Raw genomic sequence first — 17,495 nt, forward strand, 5'->3', positions numbered from 1 at the left:
TATTTCTAAATATATAAGGTAAAATATATATAGAGGGGTATTATTGTAATTATTTCTAAAATTATATATTTTTTCGGGTCGGGTATTTTTCACCCTAAACCCGAACCCGACCTGAATATCACACTTAAAAAAACCCGACCCGACCCGAATATCAAACTTAAAAAAACCAGACCCGACCCGAATATCAAACTTAAAAAAACCAAACCCGACCCGACCCAATTTGTTTTAAAAAAAATCAGACCCGATCTCGATTTTTTTTAAAAAAAATACGACCCGAATACCAAAAGATTAATGAGAGTAGTATGGTCAAATTTCACATTTACTCCTCCAAAGGATTTCAATTTCATCATGTTATGGATGAAATTTACTTTCTCTCCCTTGATGGAATTGGATTCCAATTTCCCCTTTAAAAATTTGAACCAAACATGGGAAAGTGGTGGAATTGAATTCCAATTCTACCTAATTCCAAGGGATTCCAGGGAACCAAACGCAACCTAAGGGTGTGTTTGGTTGGGGGAATGTGAGATTCCCATGGGAATGGAATGTGAGATTCCCATGGGAATAGAATCCACATTCCCCGTTTGGTTGGCTGGGAATGTCATTCCCGGTAATCTTACATTACCAATAGTAGATTTTTGGGGTATATTACCGGGAATGTCATTACCTCCCTTTCCTTAGGTATTGTTGGATTACCGGCTTTTTGGACTAAAATACCCTTAATTTTTTTTTCTTTCAAAAATATCATTCTTCTGTCATTGAATAATAAAAATTCTACGAAGGTTAAATTACAAATTTATCCTTAAATTATTTTAGATTTACAAAAAAAAATCTATAATTAAAATTTTATATGAAGTTCATAGATTAAAATAAAATCTTACCCTTTCATTAAACCTTTTTATATTTTCAATTTTGTAAAGAAGTTATATAAATTTTATGAATTTAAATTTTTTAAAGAAAATTTATAAATATTTTTCAACTTGTTAAAAAAACAAATATATAATAAGGACAATTTGGTCAAATATACATTCCAATAATTTTTTATTCCTTTAACCAAAAACGGTAATCTTACATTCCTGCTAAGCCAACCAAACACAAAATACAACATTCCCAGTAATCATATTCTCTGGTAATCTTACATTCCCACTGGTAATCTTACATTCCGTGAACCAAACACACCCTAAGAGTTTAAAGTTCTGAATTCAACAGTAATCACGTGTCTCTTACTCTCTTAGTACTGTGTGGATGGGCAGAATCACAATTCACAAATATATTTAACCTACTTTACATAAATAATAATATGATACAATTTTAGGGATTAAAATATTATGGGTAAAGTTTATAAATGGTCTATTGACTATATGATATTGTTTTATTAAGTCTCATGATTATTAAAAATTACAAAATGGACCGTTGATTATACGAAATTGCTTTGTTGAGTCCATTGACTATTAAAAGTTACAAGAGGATCACCTAACTAATCAATATATTTAAAACTCGTCCTTTTTCGTTAAAATATTAACGACAATCTAATATTATGTTAACTTGCTGACTGAGATATAATAAAATATGATCATATGAGTCTCAAATAACTATCATATCTCAGTAAAGGGATTGTAATTTCACTCGCATCTGACGAGTTACGACCTGATCGGGTCTAATTTTTTAAAAAAGAATTTTGGATTTTTTTAATTAAATACTTAATTCATACATGATCGGGTCTATCATATTTATACACTAAAAAATTGGGTCGGTCAGAGTCGGGTGGAAGATATATATTTTTCGAGTCAGGCCGGATGTAGGATATAAAATTTTCAAGTCGGGTTCAGGTGGAGGATGCATATTTTCAGGCCGGGTTTATAAAAAACTTGACCCAGTACCATTCCTATCTCACTCAGCTTGTTAACATCTAACTCAGATGATCGTTAATTTTTTAACGAAAAATGATGAATTTGAAACATAATGAATAGTCGAGTGACCATTTAGTAACTTTTAATAGTCGAGTGACTCAATAAAGTAAATCCCTATAGTCGATGGATCATTTTGCAACTTTTAATAGTCAAATGACTCAATAAATCAGTATCCTATAGTTGGAGGATCATTTGTACACTTTACCCAAATAAAAATGGCTGTCCATTTTTCCTATATGTATGGGGTAAGGGGGAGGTAAGATAGTAGGCTACCCCTAACACCAGGTTGAGAGCAGCTTCCGTAAGAGACCTCCGAATTATGAAATGCTCTCCGTGGGACTCGATCCCACGACCTCAAGGTTAAGAACCTTGTGCTCTACTCAATAAATCAGTATCCTATAGTTGGAGGATCATTTGTACACTTTACCCAAATATTACCCAAATATTATTTAATCCTTAATTGTTCGTTAAAAACGGGTGAGAAACAGAGACACGTGTATGTAATGGGGTAAGAGGGAGGTAAGGTAGTAGGCTGCCACCAACGTCAGGTTGAGAGCAACTTCCGTGGAAGACTTCCGACAATCAGAACTATGAATTGCTCACCGTGGGACTCGATCCCACGATCACAATGTTAAGAGCCTTGCGCTCTACCAACTGAGCTGGACTGGCAATTGAGGTGGTGGTGAGATAGATAATCATAATGTTTATGGTAAGTTTTAAACACCCCCCACTAATTTTGGGATTTGAAACAAAGCTCAAAAGAACCCCGCTAAGTTTGGTTGTCGTCGACGCCCTATCAAAGTCGAGGGCTTGCTTCGTCTTTCAAATTCAGCTTTGCCGATTACATTTAACTTGTAAAATATTCGAAATTCATTTTACATTTTAAGAATCATGCAGAGTATTGATGTAATTTTAAATTAATCTAAATATTAATGTTATTAAATATCACATATCAAAATTCGATTGCTTGTTAAAATTGGGATGAAACTTTTTGCTCCTCTCAAAAACTTTTGAATTTAATAATTTTAAGTTTTATAATTTCTTTAATTTTGTGAATTCAATTATTTTTGGATCCTTTTAATTTTTAAAAGTAGGTGAATTAAATTATAGCCCTACTTTTTTATACAATTGTTTTTTTACGTGAATTAAACGTTAACCTACTGTTTTTTTTTTCTTCAATTTAAATACTTCTTAGACATTAAAAATTGAATAAATTAAATCTTAACTTTTTCTTTTGCAATTTTAAATTGATGGATTCACAGTTATATTCCTACCGTCATTTTATTCCTATTCCTATTTGCCCCTTGAATTTTTATCATGATATCGTCTCTAGTTAGGGGTAATGAATAAGATTTTATTTATATTTGTTTTTTATTTTTTAAAATATTTGTCTAATTTGTGTTCATTTAATATTTTAATAGTGTGTTTTTTGTTTATTTTTAGGAGTGTTTGTGTACGATTCATTTAGTATTAATGAATATATTTAGTTAACGTTCGCGAACATATTAATTTATATATTCATAAATGTTTCCTAAACAAACAAACAAACAATTATATGAACATGCTTGTTCAGCAATCAATAACATGTTCATTTTGTATGTTAAAAAATTACGCAACTATTCTTTAAGTTCTTTATACTTCACAATTTAAATTCTAAAATGTGTAATGTGTTTAATTAAATATCTACTTTCATGAATATTCGAAATGTAAAAAAAGAAAAGAAGAAAGGAGAATCGAATAAACGAGCATATAAATGAGTGGATAAACGAGTTTTTTTGTTGATATAAATTAATCGAACACACATCTATTCGTATTCATTTGTTATTAAACGAACATGATCATTTTTGTCCATGCTCATTTGTTTATTTTAATAAATAAACATAAACAAACTTTATATAAATGATTTACACACGGTTAATTGAACACTATGTTTATTTATACCCTTATTTCTAGTTAAAATGTCACATTAGCATGGACGGAGCCAGGATCAAATATCAAGAGTGTAAGATAGTTTTATATCAAAAGAATAATAATCTATTAAGTATTGAAATCAAAAAATTAGGAGGGACGTACCTTGTTTAACTAATATTTAAACTAAAAAGAACCTAAAAGGTTATTATACCAAAAACTTTGGAAGGGCAACAACCCCTCCCAATCACCATGTAGATCTGTCCCTGGATATTAGTATCATATACTTGTTTGAAAATTCTTTTCAGATTCAAGTATCAATATGATCCAAAATAAAGTTTAGATATTATTTTGGAAAAAGAGGAAAAAACTAAGTACTGATTTGTATGAAAAATCATATATTTTATACCCAGAGTTGAAGTGAAGAGAATAGAAAAGTGGTGGTAAGAGGTGGTGATCCACACCAATGTACGATAAATGTGATTATATGTTTGTTTAAGCATTGGATGAGAAAGCAGACAACTTGGAGAATAAGCATTAATAAATTATATCAATCGCTTAGCCCCTAATTTTAAGGGAAATGTTAAGAATAATGTCGACTTAGATCCATTCCATGTGACTTTTTCTTTTAATTTAATTATAATTTTGAGCATGTACTAATTTAGTTTAGTGATTAAAACAATTGTTGTTATTCTTAGAGGTAATGGGTTTGAGCACTAGTGACTACAACAGAGTGATTGAGCGTTCATTAATAAATGATTGAGAATATTTAAAACATATACTAATTCTAATCACCTTAACTTAAAAAAATAATTATAGTTTTTATAAAAAAAAATCAGTTTGGCACTTCTTGGCCCTATGCTGTCACTAGAATTATTAATTTACAAGCTTCATAATTTTGAATGACAGAAAAATAGTTAAATACTATAAAAATAAATTTAATATATAGATATATTAAAATCATTTAATATAAATTAATGTTTAACATATTAATTAATAAAAATATTTATTTAATCAAATTAATTTTTATATATTAATAATAAAATAATTTGATTAAATCTCTAAATAATGAAAAAATATGTGAAATAAATTAAATAATTAAGTTGAATTATTTTAATTTTATTATTTAATTTTATATTTAAATTAAATAATTATATATATACACATGTACAACAACAACAATAACAAAACCCTATTCCCATATGCAATGGGGTAAGGGGGAGATAGGGTAGTAGGCTGCCCCCAACGCCAGGTTGAGAGCAACTTCCGTGGAAGACCTCCGGCAGTCAAAAAATTAAAAATAAAGATAAAATACAATGCATGTAAAAATAAATAAATAAATACATAGTTGAAACAGTCTTCATATGCAGTCTACATATGCGTGTTTGTAATGAGAAGTAATCCCTGCAAATAAATCCCTGCGTAAAAAGGCTATGCATATAGACAGAAATATAAGACCCGACTAAAATTAAAAAGAGGAAACCTGAAGGGAAGGATACACAGAAGTCAACGATAGCAAGCAACAAGAAGGAATAAAGTCAAATGGGTTTAAAACCTAAACTAAGGCAACAATTCTCCGCTACCCTAGTTCTAAGCCTTCAAAAATTCCAATGACTGAAACATATAAAAAGTAGAAGTCATGAAAATTTCTACAAAGGCATTAAAAGAAGACAAAGATGATACACCCTATGGATGTGACCCGCACTACTCAGCTACCCTGGTCTTAAGTCTCCATACTTTCCTATCAGAGGTCATGCCCTTAGTAAGGGCTAAATCATTCAAATCAGATCTCAAGCAGTCTTCCCACTTCCGCCTTGGTCGTCCTCTCCTTCTGGTACCGTCGACTGTAATCGACTCTACCCTCATGAACGCATCCGACGGTTGTCGCCTAAGGACATGCCCAAACCATTGTAATCTTCCCTCCCTCATTTTTTCGGATACATGCACCACCCCCAAGGACATCCTAATAGCAGAGTTTGGTGTCATGTCCCACAGAGTCCTACCATATGCCCATCGAAGCATTCTCATTTCTGCGGCCTCCATCCTCCTTACGTGATCCTTCTTGATTGCCCAACATTTTGATCCATACAGCAGCGCTGGTCTTATTGACATTCTATAAAATTTTCCCTTAAGTTTTAGAGGCACTTTCTTGTCACACAAAACTCCGGTAGTAGCCCTCCACTTTAGCCATCCCGCCTTTATACGGTGTGTAACTTCATCATCCATACCCCCATCTTTATGTATCATAGACCCTAGGTACTTGAAACAATCCTTTGAGGGGAGAACGTGTTCTTCTATGCATAACTCTACATCTTCATCATTTTGGTTCTCACTGAAGTTTGAACATATATACTCTGTCTTTGCAATATTGATCCTTAGACCTTTTTCTTCCAAAGCAGTCTTCCAAGTAGTCAGTCTACTATTTAGCTCAGTTCTTGTTTCAGCAACTAGGACAATGTCGTCAGTGAAAAGCATACACCATGGAACACCGTATGGTGTCGCACAATAGATGTCGTCCATAATCAAGACAAAGATGTAAGGGCTAAGAGTTGACCCCTGGTGGAGTCTGATTTCCACCGGGAATGCCTTGGTGTCTCCAACTTTAGTTCTGACGTATGTAGTAGATCTATAGGACATATCATGAATCACCCGGATATAAGCAGTTGAGATCCGTCTCGTTTCCAAGGTCTTCCAGATTGTATCGCGGGGAACGCTATCATACGCCTTCTCAAGGTCAATAAACGCCATGTGAAGATCTTTATTTTTCCCCTATATTTCTCCATAAGCCGTCGAAGTAGATGAATCGCCTCCGTAGTTGACATGCCTGACATAAAGCCAAATTGGTTATCCAAAACCCTAGTAACATGTCTCAACCTAGCCTCTATCACCTTTTCCCATAGCTTCATGGTATGGCTGAGTAGTTTAATACCTCTATAGTTGCCACAACATTGGGGATCTCCTTTATTCTTATAGATTGGTATCACCATAGACTCTCTCCACTCTTCTGGCATCTTGACAGTCTCTAAAATAATATTGAAGATGTTAGTCAACCACTTAACTCCCTCTTCTCCTAGGGCCAACCACACAGTGATATGAATTTGATCTGGATCGACTGAATAAATTGTGGAAACTAAATAAATTAACTTATTTGAATAAACCAACAAATGCCATAAGTTTATGGGTAAAGTATTATACTTAAAATTTAGCATCGTTGTTATTGAAAACGTTTAGGAATTAAATTTTGAATTTCAGCATGTAATCAAGGATGAATATGAGATTAAGTTTAATGTGTTTAGATTTGATTTAATTTTACAAAATTAAATAATAAGTAAAAATGCATAATATTGGAATTGAATTCCAGTCTATTCCCTACGTGCAACATGTAAGTTGTTGCAGTGGCGAATTTCTGCAAAATCAGAAGAGTTTAGATGAGTAGTAGAATTATTTTTACGATATCTTAGGCTTTTTTACCAAAATATCATATTATAAATAAAATATTAAAATATTACATGTCAGTTATCGTTTCTCAAATTTTGTATGATCTAATACATGAAAGAAGGAGGCACTTTTGGTGAAACGCGCTTTAGGAGGATTGGAGGGTAAAACAAGATTGAAGGAAGTGCCTTAGCTGAAAACCACATGACAGATGATACCTCTAGTAGGCGCATTTCCAGGGGTGCGCCTTATCGGGGTTTTCTGACAACCTTGGGCGCGCCTTCCCCTTCTTGTCCCAAACTCCCGCTAAATTCTCCCGTCTATTTCCCCCAACCGGCTGCCTATATAAACCACATTCCCCAACTTAAATAAATCACACCTAAATATATCTTTTTCCTATCTATTTTCAATGTAGTAAGGTATAATTGTTTTTATAATTTATCTTTTATTCATTAAATTTTTATTATTTAAGTAATTAATTATTTTATTAATTATTTTATTATTTAATTGTAAACTTATTTAGTTAGTTAATATTTATTAATTACAGTTAAAAAATGAAAGGCAAGCGATTGAATGCTGATTATATTTCGAGTCATTTTTTCGATATGGTAAGAATACAAAACTATATTCTTTTTAAATTTATGAATATTATGAAATCAATTATATATTATTTAAATTATTAGAATTTATTTAAATAATTTTGAGATAGTAGTTCAAACTTTAATTGTTAGAATTTATTTGTTAGGAAAAATATCGTATATTAAAAGTTTTTATTTGCAACAAGAAGATAGAAACACCGATGCATATCTGGTCATATTTGTCTATGGCTGGATTCGGCTACTTAGCAAAAATTGAAGGAGGATGTGAACTTGAACCCGTCCTGATTTCTACACTAATTGAGAGATGGAGGCTAGAGACACACACGTTCCATCTACCATGTGGGGAGTATACCATTACGCTAGAGGATGTTTCAATGCAATTGGGGCTCCCGGTCGATGGAACTGCCATTTATGGTGTGGCAGATGATGATCGAGGGGTTTATGTAGGGAGTATCTTGGAAGTTGTCCGCTCAATTTCAACGGTGGCCGATAACATTAGGGTGGTTGAAATTGAATTTAAAGAGTTACGCGAAAATTGTTTGGAAGAAGAGGTAAAAGCATTTGCCCGTGCATATATACTACAACTAATTGGATGTATATTGATGCTTGACAAATCCTGGAACCATGTAGATTATATGTGGTTGAGGCACCTAATCGATTTTAAAGTATCTGACATATTGAGTTGGGGTTTGCAGTGTTAACATTTTTGTTTAGAGAAATGTGTCGGGATACAAATTATGAGAAGACTGCTATTGGTGGTTGTCTCATGCTTCTCCAATCGTGGGCATGGTATCGCATGCCTTTTTTGTGATCGTCTTTAAATGAGCCATATGTCTTTTCATTACTTACAAGGTATCAATAGTAAATTTATTTTTAAATAATTTTTTCGATTATTATAGAATGATATATATATATATATATATATTAAATAAATGGTCAATTAATAGGAAAATCATTGTGATATCCCACAAGCATTACAAGATATAGATTACTTATTGACCAGAAAACTGGTGTAGTAATATGTTTTTTAATTTTAATTTTTTGTTTAATTATATTTATATAATTTGAATCTCATTTTAATTTTGATAAGAAATCTATATTTTTGTTTTAGTTCAAATGGTTGTCATATTTGGACGACAAATTAAGGGTTGGCATCCCACCTAACTTGAGTGGGATATTGGATGTATGGGTGGCGATTATGCCACTTATTTATTGAGTGGCATTCGACTGATCGCATGCTTCGTCAGTTTGGGTTTACACAATTTATTCTACAAGCACAAAGGAATCTCAACAATATGCATAACATCGATAGACGAGACAAGAAATAGGTGAATTGGTTAGTGAAGCATAGAGAGTGGTTGACAATGTGGGAGAACCGTCATCAACATTTACCCAATCGACATTATATAACAAAAATTGGTTCGATGGTTTTAGATGACTATATTGAGTGATTCATTGCAAACGAGAAACCATTATTTCAGCAGAAGCACGAGAGGTGGTAATTCATCATCACCGATAAAAACGTCTGACGTCACAACATCATCGTCCCCCACTTCTAGATGAAAAGCATGTGCTATCAGGTCATCCTTAACTATACCACTGGAACCATCACACCAACAACTAGCGACACCGGTTTACATCCCTAGCCCTCTAATTCACATGAGGACATCACTTAACTTTCAGACACCACTACAGTCTGTTCAAATGTCACATCCTCAAATCATATGTCATATTTGTTGGTTCAGATGCCACTACTATTTGGTTACGCACAGAGCCTTCAGGGTTTTATGACACCCACTGGTGGATTTTTTTAACTATGCTTACAGATCCAATATTTAGTTCATACACAAATTATGTTGCAGGTGGTCATCCACCACAAACACCTCAACTGTAAGATGAGTATCGATGTCCATTTTTTCACAATTTTTGTAATTATCAGCAAGTGGTGGGACCGTCAGTCATACACCTCCATGGTCATTATTCTACAGAGGTCATATATCGGCATTCAACCCTTATCAAGATAATATTATTGAGAGTGATGATGACGATGAGAACAACGAGAAGGAGGAAGGGGGTGAGGATGATGAGGAGGAGGAGGATGACGATGATGATGATGAGGATGACGAGGAGCATCATATAAGAAGAAACCCTCTTAAAAGTAGACGACCACCACCCTGTGGAACACATTCTAGGAGACATCGATGAATCTGACAACCATATCAACCTTTTTATTTATTGTGTGTTTATTATGTATTTGCCTCTTATTTTGTTTTTTATTATGTATTTATATGAAGTAAGATTTTTTCTCTTAATTGGTTTTTGCCTCTTATTTTGTTTCATTATTCTGTATTTATATAAAGTAAGTTTTTGTATGATGTTTAATATCTTTTTATGAACAAGGACAACAAGACACAATAAATTGGGTAGACTCATTTTATAGGACCGCTTTTTAAGGCCTATATATATGTGTGCGAGGTGAAAGCTAATTTTAATCTATTTAGGCAAAAGCTTTAGTTGTTTAGCTATGATGACTACTATTCAGACAAATATTTTTTTATTGCAAATATTAAAGCATGTCTTTCAATAAAAAAATCCACTTGAGGATTTGAAGCTAAAAATAGAAAGAAATGTTAAACTCGGGAGGAAAAGAAAAATCTCTTTGCTATATTGTAGATTACCAGTATCATTTAAGAGGCTTTTTTCTAAGCAATGATGTCAACATGTGTGGTATGATTGAGACATACTACTCTCATTTTGTATCTCATGTGGATTTGTTTATAGAGTTTGAGAATGTTGATGATGATACCTCAAGTTTGATTACCCAACAAATTAAGCAGAATGAGTTTAGGAACTCAGAGATAGATGATGAACACCTAGAAGCATGATTCAAACGTAATTGGGCATTTTAACATCATTAAGAAAAATATGTTTTAGGTGTATGTGTATGCGTATGCTTTTATTTATTGTTTTAGGTGTATGTTTATGCTTTTATTTACTGTTTTAGATGTATATGTATGTTTTTATTTACTATTTAAGGCATGTAAAATATGTGTGGTATTTCTGGTTTGTTGGTTTGGTATGCTTCATGTCATGTTTAATAGTTTATTGTTTAATGTAATGTTTATGGTTTGTTGTTTTTATAGTTCACATATATAACAAATCTCATAATGAATTTAGTTAGTCCTACCAAGAACAAAATCCATTACAATATTGCTTTCACGATTCCAGAAATAATAAAAGCAACCTCTAAATATGTCATCACATGAGCAATATGTTTGTGGAATCTTTTCGATGTACGAAACTGAGAAAATTTTGGCAATAGTTGAGATAATCATGCTTTTGCAATGGAAAAGATCTTTTTTCTTCATCTTTATATGCATTGGGTTTAGGCTAGACAACACTTGATATCCTTATTGCAGCCTCTCTTTTATGTGAAACAATCGTATGCCTAAAACGTAAGTTGCTTCGATGACACCCATGGTAGAGGCTTACTTCAAGATATGACAACCAATTTCATCATTGTCACAATATTTAGAAAAACACCAATTATACCTTCCCTAAACAATGCATCTAGATTTCTAAAAACATAAGCCTTTCATACGAGCAGTCATTCAGAATGATATAAAAGGTTTCAAGGCATACCAATGAAGTCAAATATTTGTAAATATGAATCTGTAATTTGATGCCAAGCAAAAGTCCTAGCAAGTTAAATGAAGGTGGACAAATTCCTCAATAGAATTAGAAGCAGAGCAACGTAAAATCTCAACTAATATATTATTTGGGAGATAAGATAATGAATATTTAGCTGCCATTAAAAATGATGGAAAAGTCTATGAAAATGATATATAACATAATCAAAAAGATATACGGAAGACAAAGTATTGAGGACCACTTGCTTCATCTCTCATATATATAGTGTCTAACGTTAGATAAGATAAAATATGAAGAAAAAGAAATGCACACTTCAATGGAAGCACTTTCCCTATTTTCAGAGAATCTCTTCCATGTCATAGTGTTTTCCTTTATTATTCAAAGAATCTCTATCATGTCATAGTGTTCCATCCATCCGAAATGAAAGGCGCATTCTAGGGGAAGTATTTTATATTATTATTCAGAAAATCTTTATCATGTCATAGTGTTCCATCCGATCTGAAATGAAAGGCACGTTCTAGGGGAAGTGTTTTTCATTATTATTCAGAAAATCTATGTCATGTCATAGTGTTCAATCCTATCTGAAATGAAAGGCGCGTTTTAGGGAAAGCGTTTTCCATTATTATTCAGAGAATCTCTACCATGTCATAGTGTTCCATCCTATCTGAAATAAAATACACGTTCCGGGGAAAGAATTTTCCATTATTATACAGAGAATCTCTGCCATATCATTGTGTTCAATCCCATCTGAAATGAAAGACGCGTTTTAGGTGAATCGTTTTCCATTATTATTCAGAGAATCTATGACATGTCATAGTGTTCAATTCCATCCAAAATGAAAGGTGTGTTCCAAGGGAAGCGTTTTCCATTATTATTTAGAGAATCTATGTCATGTTATAGTGTTTCATATTTCAGGGGAAGCATTTTCCATTATTATTTAGAGAATTTCTACCATTTCACATAATTGACATGAATTGTTCCCCAACCCTTAATATCTTAAACTCTTCAATTATAAAACTTTGTATATTTGAAATCTCAAACTTTCAAAAGCTTAAACTTTCAAACTTTAAAACTCTTAAACTCTCAAACTAAGAAAATGACTTCTATTTCAGCTGTTATTTACTATGATAAAAAAACTGGGAAAAATGAATATGAGGTTGTTTTATGACCAGATCATTATATCTTTCTATCCTTCAAGAGAAACACCACTCTTCATGATTTAATCACAAAAATCTCAAGGAAGGCTCGTGTTGGAAATAGTAGAAGACTGACTACACTTCAATACATATGTTCGACTAAATTTTTTTCGTTAACATATACATCGTTCACTCTCAAATGACGGCGATGTTACTATGATGTTTAATACTTCCATTCAAAATTCGAACTCTATTACATAAATGTATGTCATTTTTGTTGATATGCATCTAGTTCGGGGTATGTCCTCATCCTCCCACTATAGGTTTCCTGTACCAGTTGATCAAATTGACAGTCCAACTCAAACAATCTGCAATGATTTCACCTCATTAATGGCTAACCCACATCCTGTTAGCATACCATAAAGTTCCAAGGGAAGACATTCATCTGCCATTTTTTCCAACCTCAATATGGAGATGACTTCCAGTTCCAGGGGGACATTCATCTGCCACCACCTTCAACCTCCATATGGCAATGCCTTCCACACAACACTCAATTTATAACCCATATGGTGACATATCTTTAAGTTCCAGAGAAAGACATTCATCTACGAACTTGTTCAAACTAAACATCAGAGTCACAAAAGAACGGTCATATCCTCCTGAAGAACCTCTTTGTGATCCAAGAGTAAATGGTGCTGAAATTGGATTATTCCTTAAACCCAAGTCACGGAAATTCAAAATAGACTCTAATAATGATGCGAATGAAATTCCTACAAATATTGTACAAAATGAACCTCTAGCACACATGTATAAAGCTGACTATGATGCGATGTACGGGCCAAAATTTCTTGATATGCCTTATCTTAAAGACTATGGGAGGTATTAATCATTTAATGATGGTGATTTATATCGTGGAATGAAGTTCACATCTAAAGAATAAATAATGATGGCAATTAAGAATTACAATATTCATAATTCAGTTCAGTCAATAGTCGACTTATCTACCACCGAAAAGTATGTTTGTTATTGTGTCCAACGTGATAACGGCTGCAACTGGATGTATGTGTTTCAAAGAGGAAGAAGACTGACATATGGAAACTAACAAAATACAGCAGTCCTCATACATGTTATGCATATGGGATCAACCAGGACCATCCAAACTTGGACTTTAATATGATTTGCCAAGCCATCATGCCTTTGTTCATAACAAGCTCCCACATACCTATTGCAGTGTTGATTTCTAGAATACAATATCAATATGGGTACATTATCTCCTACAAAAAGCATAGAAGGAAAAATATAATGTCATTATAAAACTACACGGCGAATGAGATTCATCTTACAACAAAATACCCAATTGGTTTAACCTAATTCAACGATTGAAGCCTGGGACAATAGTTGAGTTCAAAACTCGCCATGCCTACCATAATGATCGAGTTTTTCGATATCAATGCCAATTCCATCATTTTTTTTGGACTCACTCATAATGCATTAATGCAATGAAATATTGTAAACCCGTTGTCCAAATTGATGGTCCATTATTGAATGGAAAATACAATCAAGTTTTATTATTAGCACTTGTCGAAGATAGTAATCACAACATTCTTCATGTTTTCTTTCATTTGTTGAAGGAGAAGATATAGAGTTTTGGGCTTTTTTTCCTGAGAAATCTACGGTTACATGTTATCATGAGGGAATGTATTTGTATCATTTGTAACCGAGGAGTGATAACTCCGTAAAAGGTCATATTTTGGGAACTTTTCACTTAAGTTATTGAGTGTCTAATAGCTCATTTAGGACCATGTAGATGTATTTAGAAGCATTTAGTTGCATGTGGTGGAATTCAGTTTGCCGCGGTATTTTATTTTTAAAGCGGTGCTGCCTTATGGGAAAGGTGCTTGTTTGATGATGTGCAGGAATTGAAAACAAGGAGAAAAGGAAAGAAAATGCCGTGACATAAGGATATTGTTGAGCAAAATGAAATTGCCAAGTTCGACTGGCATTTCGATAGTGCTTAAAGTACGAGAAGATATTTTTGAAGTCAGATGTCTCCAACTTCCCGAGTGCTCTGCCTGAGGAATCCACCTCGAAGATCCGCCTAGAGGGACCGGCACTACAACCGCCAGTTCTACTGATGACGCCGCCTGACCCTGCATATCCTGTCCATCCTTGGGTGCCTGCAACAGGATTATGTCGGTCACTCAGCCAGATACCCAGGTTGTATCATAGCCTGTGCTGCCCAACTCTTAAGTAACTTAACCATGGTTTTGGGGTTTTTTAGGAAGGTCAACACCAAGTCCTACGATTAGTTTTCCCCTATAAATAAAGGATGAAGCCACATTGTTGAAGACTTTGGTTCCACCCAAATTTGAGCTTAAAAATTTAGAGAGAGAAGGTCTCATCTTTCTCCGTCAATCCTACTTTCCGTGGCATTTCTCCTATCACTCATTCCTATAGCTGTTTGTCGTGTGAAAAAACTAAAGTCCTACATTTTAAATCTAGTATTTACATTTTATTTTTCCATGACATTTCCATTTGTTTGTACATATCACAATTGAATTTGCCACGACATTTTATCCAACTTGCCACAACATATTCAATTGCGACCACACTACCACCATTCCATTTTCACATCAGTCATTCCATTTTGCCACAACATTCTCATTTGTACATACCATCACTAACTTTACTTAGGTGACAAAGTAAACAGCCTTGACAAACCTATTTGATTTCCCCAATTCCCTGTGGAGATGATACTCAACTTATCACTATATTACTTGTTTGATTGTGTATACTTGCACATATATCCGCACTCATTTATAGTACTCATACCGAACGGACAAATTTTTGGCGTCGTTACCGGGGAATTGGAAACTGGAAGTTAAATTGTTTTGTCATAGTATTTTTATTTTACTTGTTTATATTTCTTTTATATAGTTTTACCCTTTATTTTTCTTATTTTCTTCAGGATTTCGTGGTGTATGACCAGAAGTAACCCTGACGAGCCATTAGAACCAGTTGAACCTGAAATCGAGAGGCTCTTTAGGAGAAAAAGACGTTCTCAACGCGTAAATATGTACCAAATTAGAAATCCAGGCATTGGTCATGAGGAGGATCAGAATGTCGAGGCAATCTATTTGCTGGGAATGCACCCAGACCTCGTGCCATTCATGATCACTTAAACCCGATTTTAGACAATTTAAATCCTGGAATTGTGGCACCAGAAATTCAGGCAGCCCACTTCGAGCTCAAACCGGTCATGTTCAATATGTTGAACTTCATAGGGTAGTTTGGGGGCATGCCAAATGAAGATGCCCGGCAGCATATTCGTAAATTCTTGGAGGTGTATGATTCTTTTCGCCATCAATGAGTACACGAAGATGTTCTCAAATTAAAGCTATTTCCATATTCTCTGCGTGACCGAGCAAGGGATTGGATAAGTGGCATTCCCATGGGTTCAATGGAGTCGTGAGCTGATCTGTGCAAAAAAATTGATGCAGTATAATCTTCTAAACATGAACACCCAACTGAGGAACGACATTGCTTCATTTCGTCAAGCTGATGATGAGTCGATGTATGAGTGCTGGGATCGATACAAGGCATTACTTCGCAAGTCCTAAAATCATGGTTTTCAAGATTGGACACAAGTGGTGATGTTCTACAATGGAGTAAACGCGTCCACGAGGATGATGCTAGATGTCTCGGCAAATGAGACGCTGCTTGACTAATCACCAGCAGAGGTATTTGACATTCTAGAAAAGATTGCCACAAATGATTATCAGTTTCCATCCATAAGGCTTGGGGTTGGGTGCAAATCTCTTGGAGCTTTCGATCTAGATTCTAAAGATTCGATGTCCGCCCAACTTGCTGCTATTACCAACATGTTGAAGAATTTGCAAAGGCCAAGTGAGATGAGAGAAGTGAAGGCAACCCATTCAGCATGTTTATTATGCCACAACAATCACAATGAGAGTGATTACCTGACCAATCAAGAATCCATCAACTTTGTAGACAACTTCAATCGAGGCAACAACAACCCTTACTCCAACACATATAATCCTGGATGGCGTTAACATCCAAACTTTTCGTGGGGAAATCAATGAAACAACAATGCTCATTAACCATCTCGGTAGCAAAATTTCAATGACTCTCAGGGATTTCAATCGAATATGCCATGGCATAATTCTAACAAGGGAGGGCCATCTTCATCAAATACCAGTTCGTTGGAAGCCACAATGCAAGAGTTCATTGCAACAACAAAGACAATGCTGCAAGATCATACGACCTCCTTAAAAAATCAAAGAGCTCTGCTTTAAAGCCATAGTTCGTCATTAAGGGCACTGGAGAGTCAGGTTGGTCAAATTGTCGCGACATTATAAGAACACAGACCAGGACATTCGTCGAGTGACACTGAAGTCACCAAACCTCATCGCAAAGAGAACTGCAGTGTGCTAACTCTCTGAAGTGGTACATAAATTAATGTTGAAGATAAATTTTAGGGAAGATCGAATGATGATTCAGCCCCTGTAACCATGAAAATTGATCAAGAAGTGCAAGAAGAAGCACCAATAGAAGAGGACAAGGCTGAGGGTTCATCAAGTAAAGAAACTAAGGGGGTAAATAAAAATGCCAAGGCAACTTATGTTCGCACCCTGTCAGTACAGGAAGCCAGACCCCCTCATCCTTTTCCGCAAAGACTAAACAAACATAACGAGGATATTCAATTCAGAAAATTTATTGACATTCTGAGTCAACTTCAAATCAATGTTCCTTTTTTGGAGGATATGGAACAAATGCCGACATATGCTAAATTCCTCAAAGAAATTGTTACCAAGAAGAGAAAAGTGGAGCAGTACGAG

The sequence above is a fragment of the Hibiscus syriacus genome, unplaced genomic scaffold, assembly GCF_006381635.1.
Source record: "Hibiscus syriacus cultivar Baekdansim isolate YM2019G1 unplaced genomic scaffold, ASM638163v2 tig00110988_pilon, whole genome shotgun sequence".
Lineage (NCBI taxonomy): Eukaryota > Viridiplantae > Streptophyta > Magnoliopsida > Malvales > Malvaceae > Hibiscus > Hibiscus syriacus.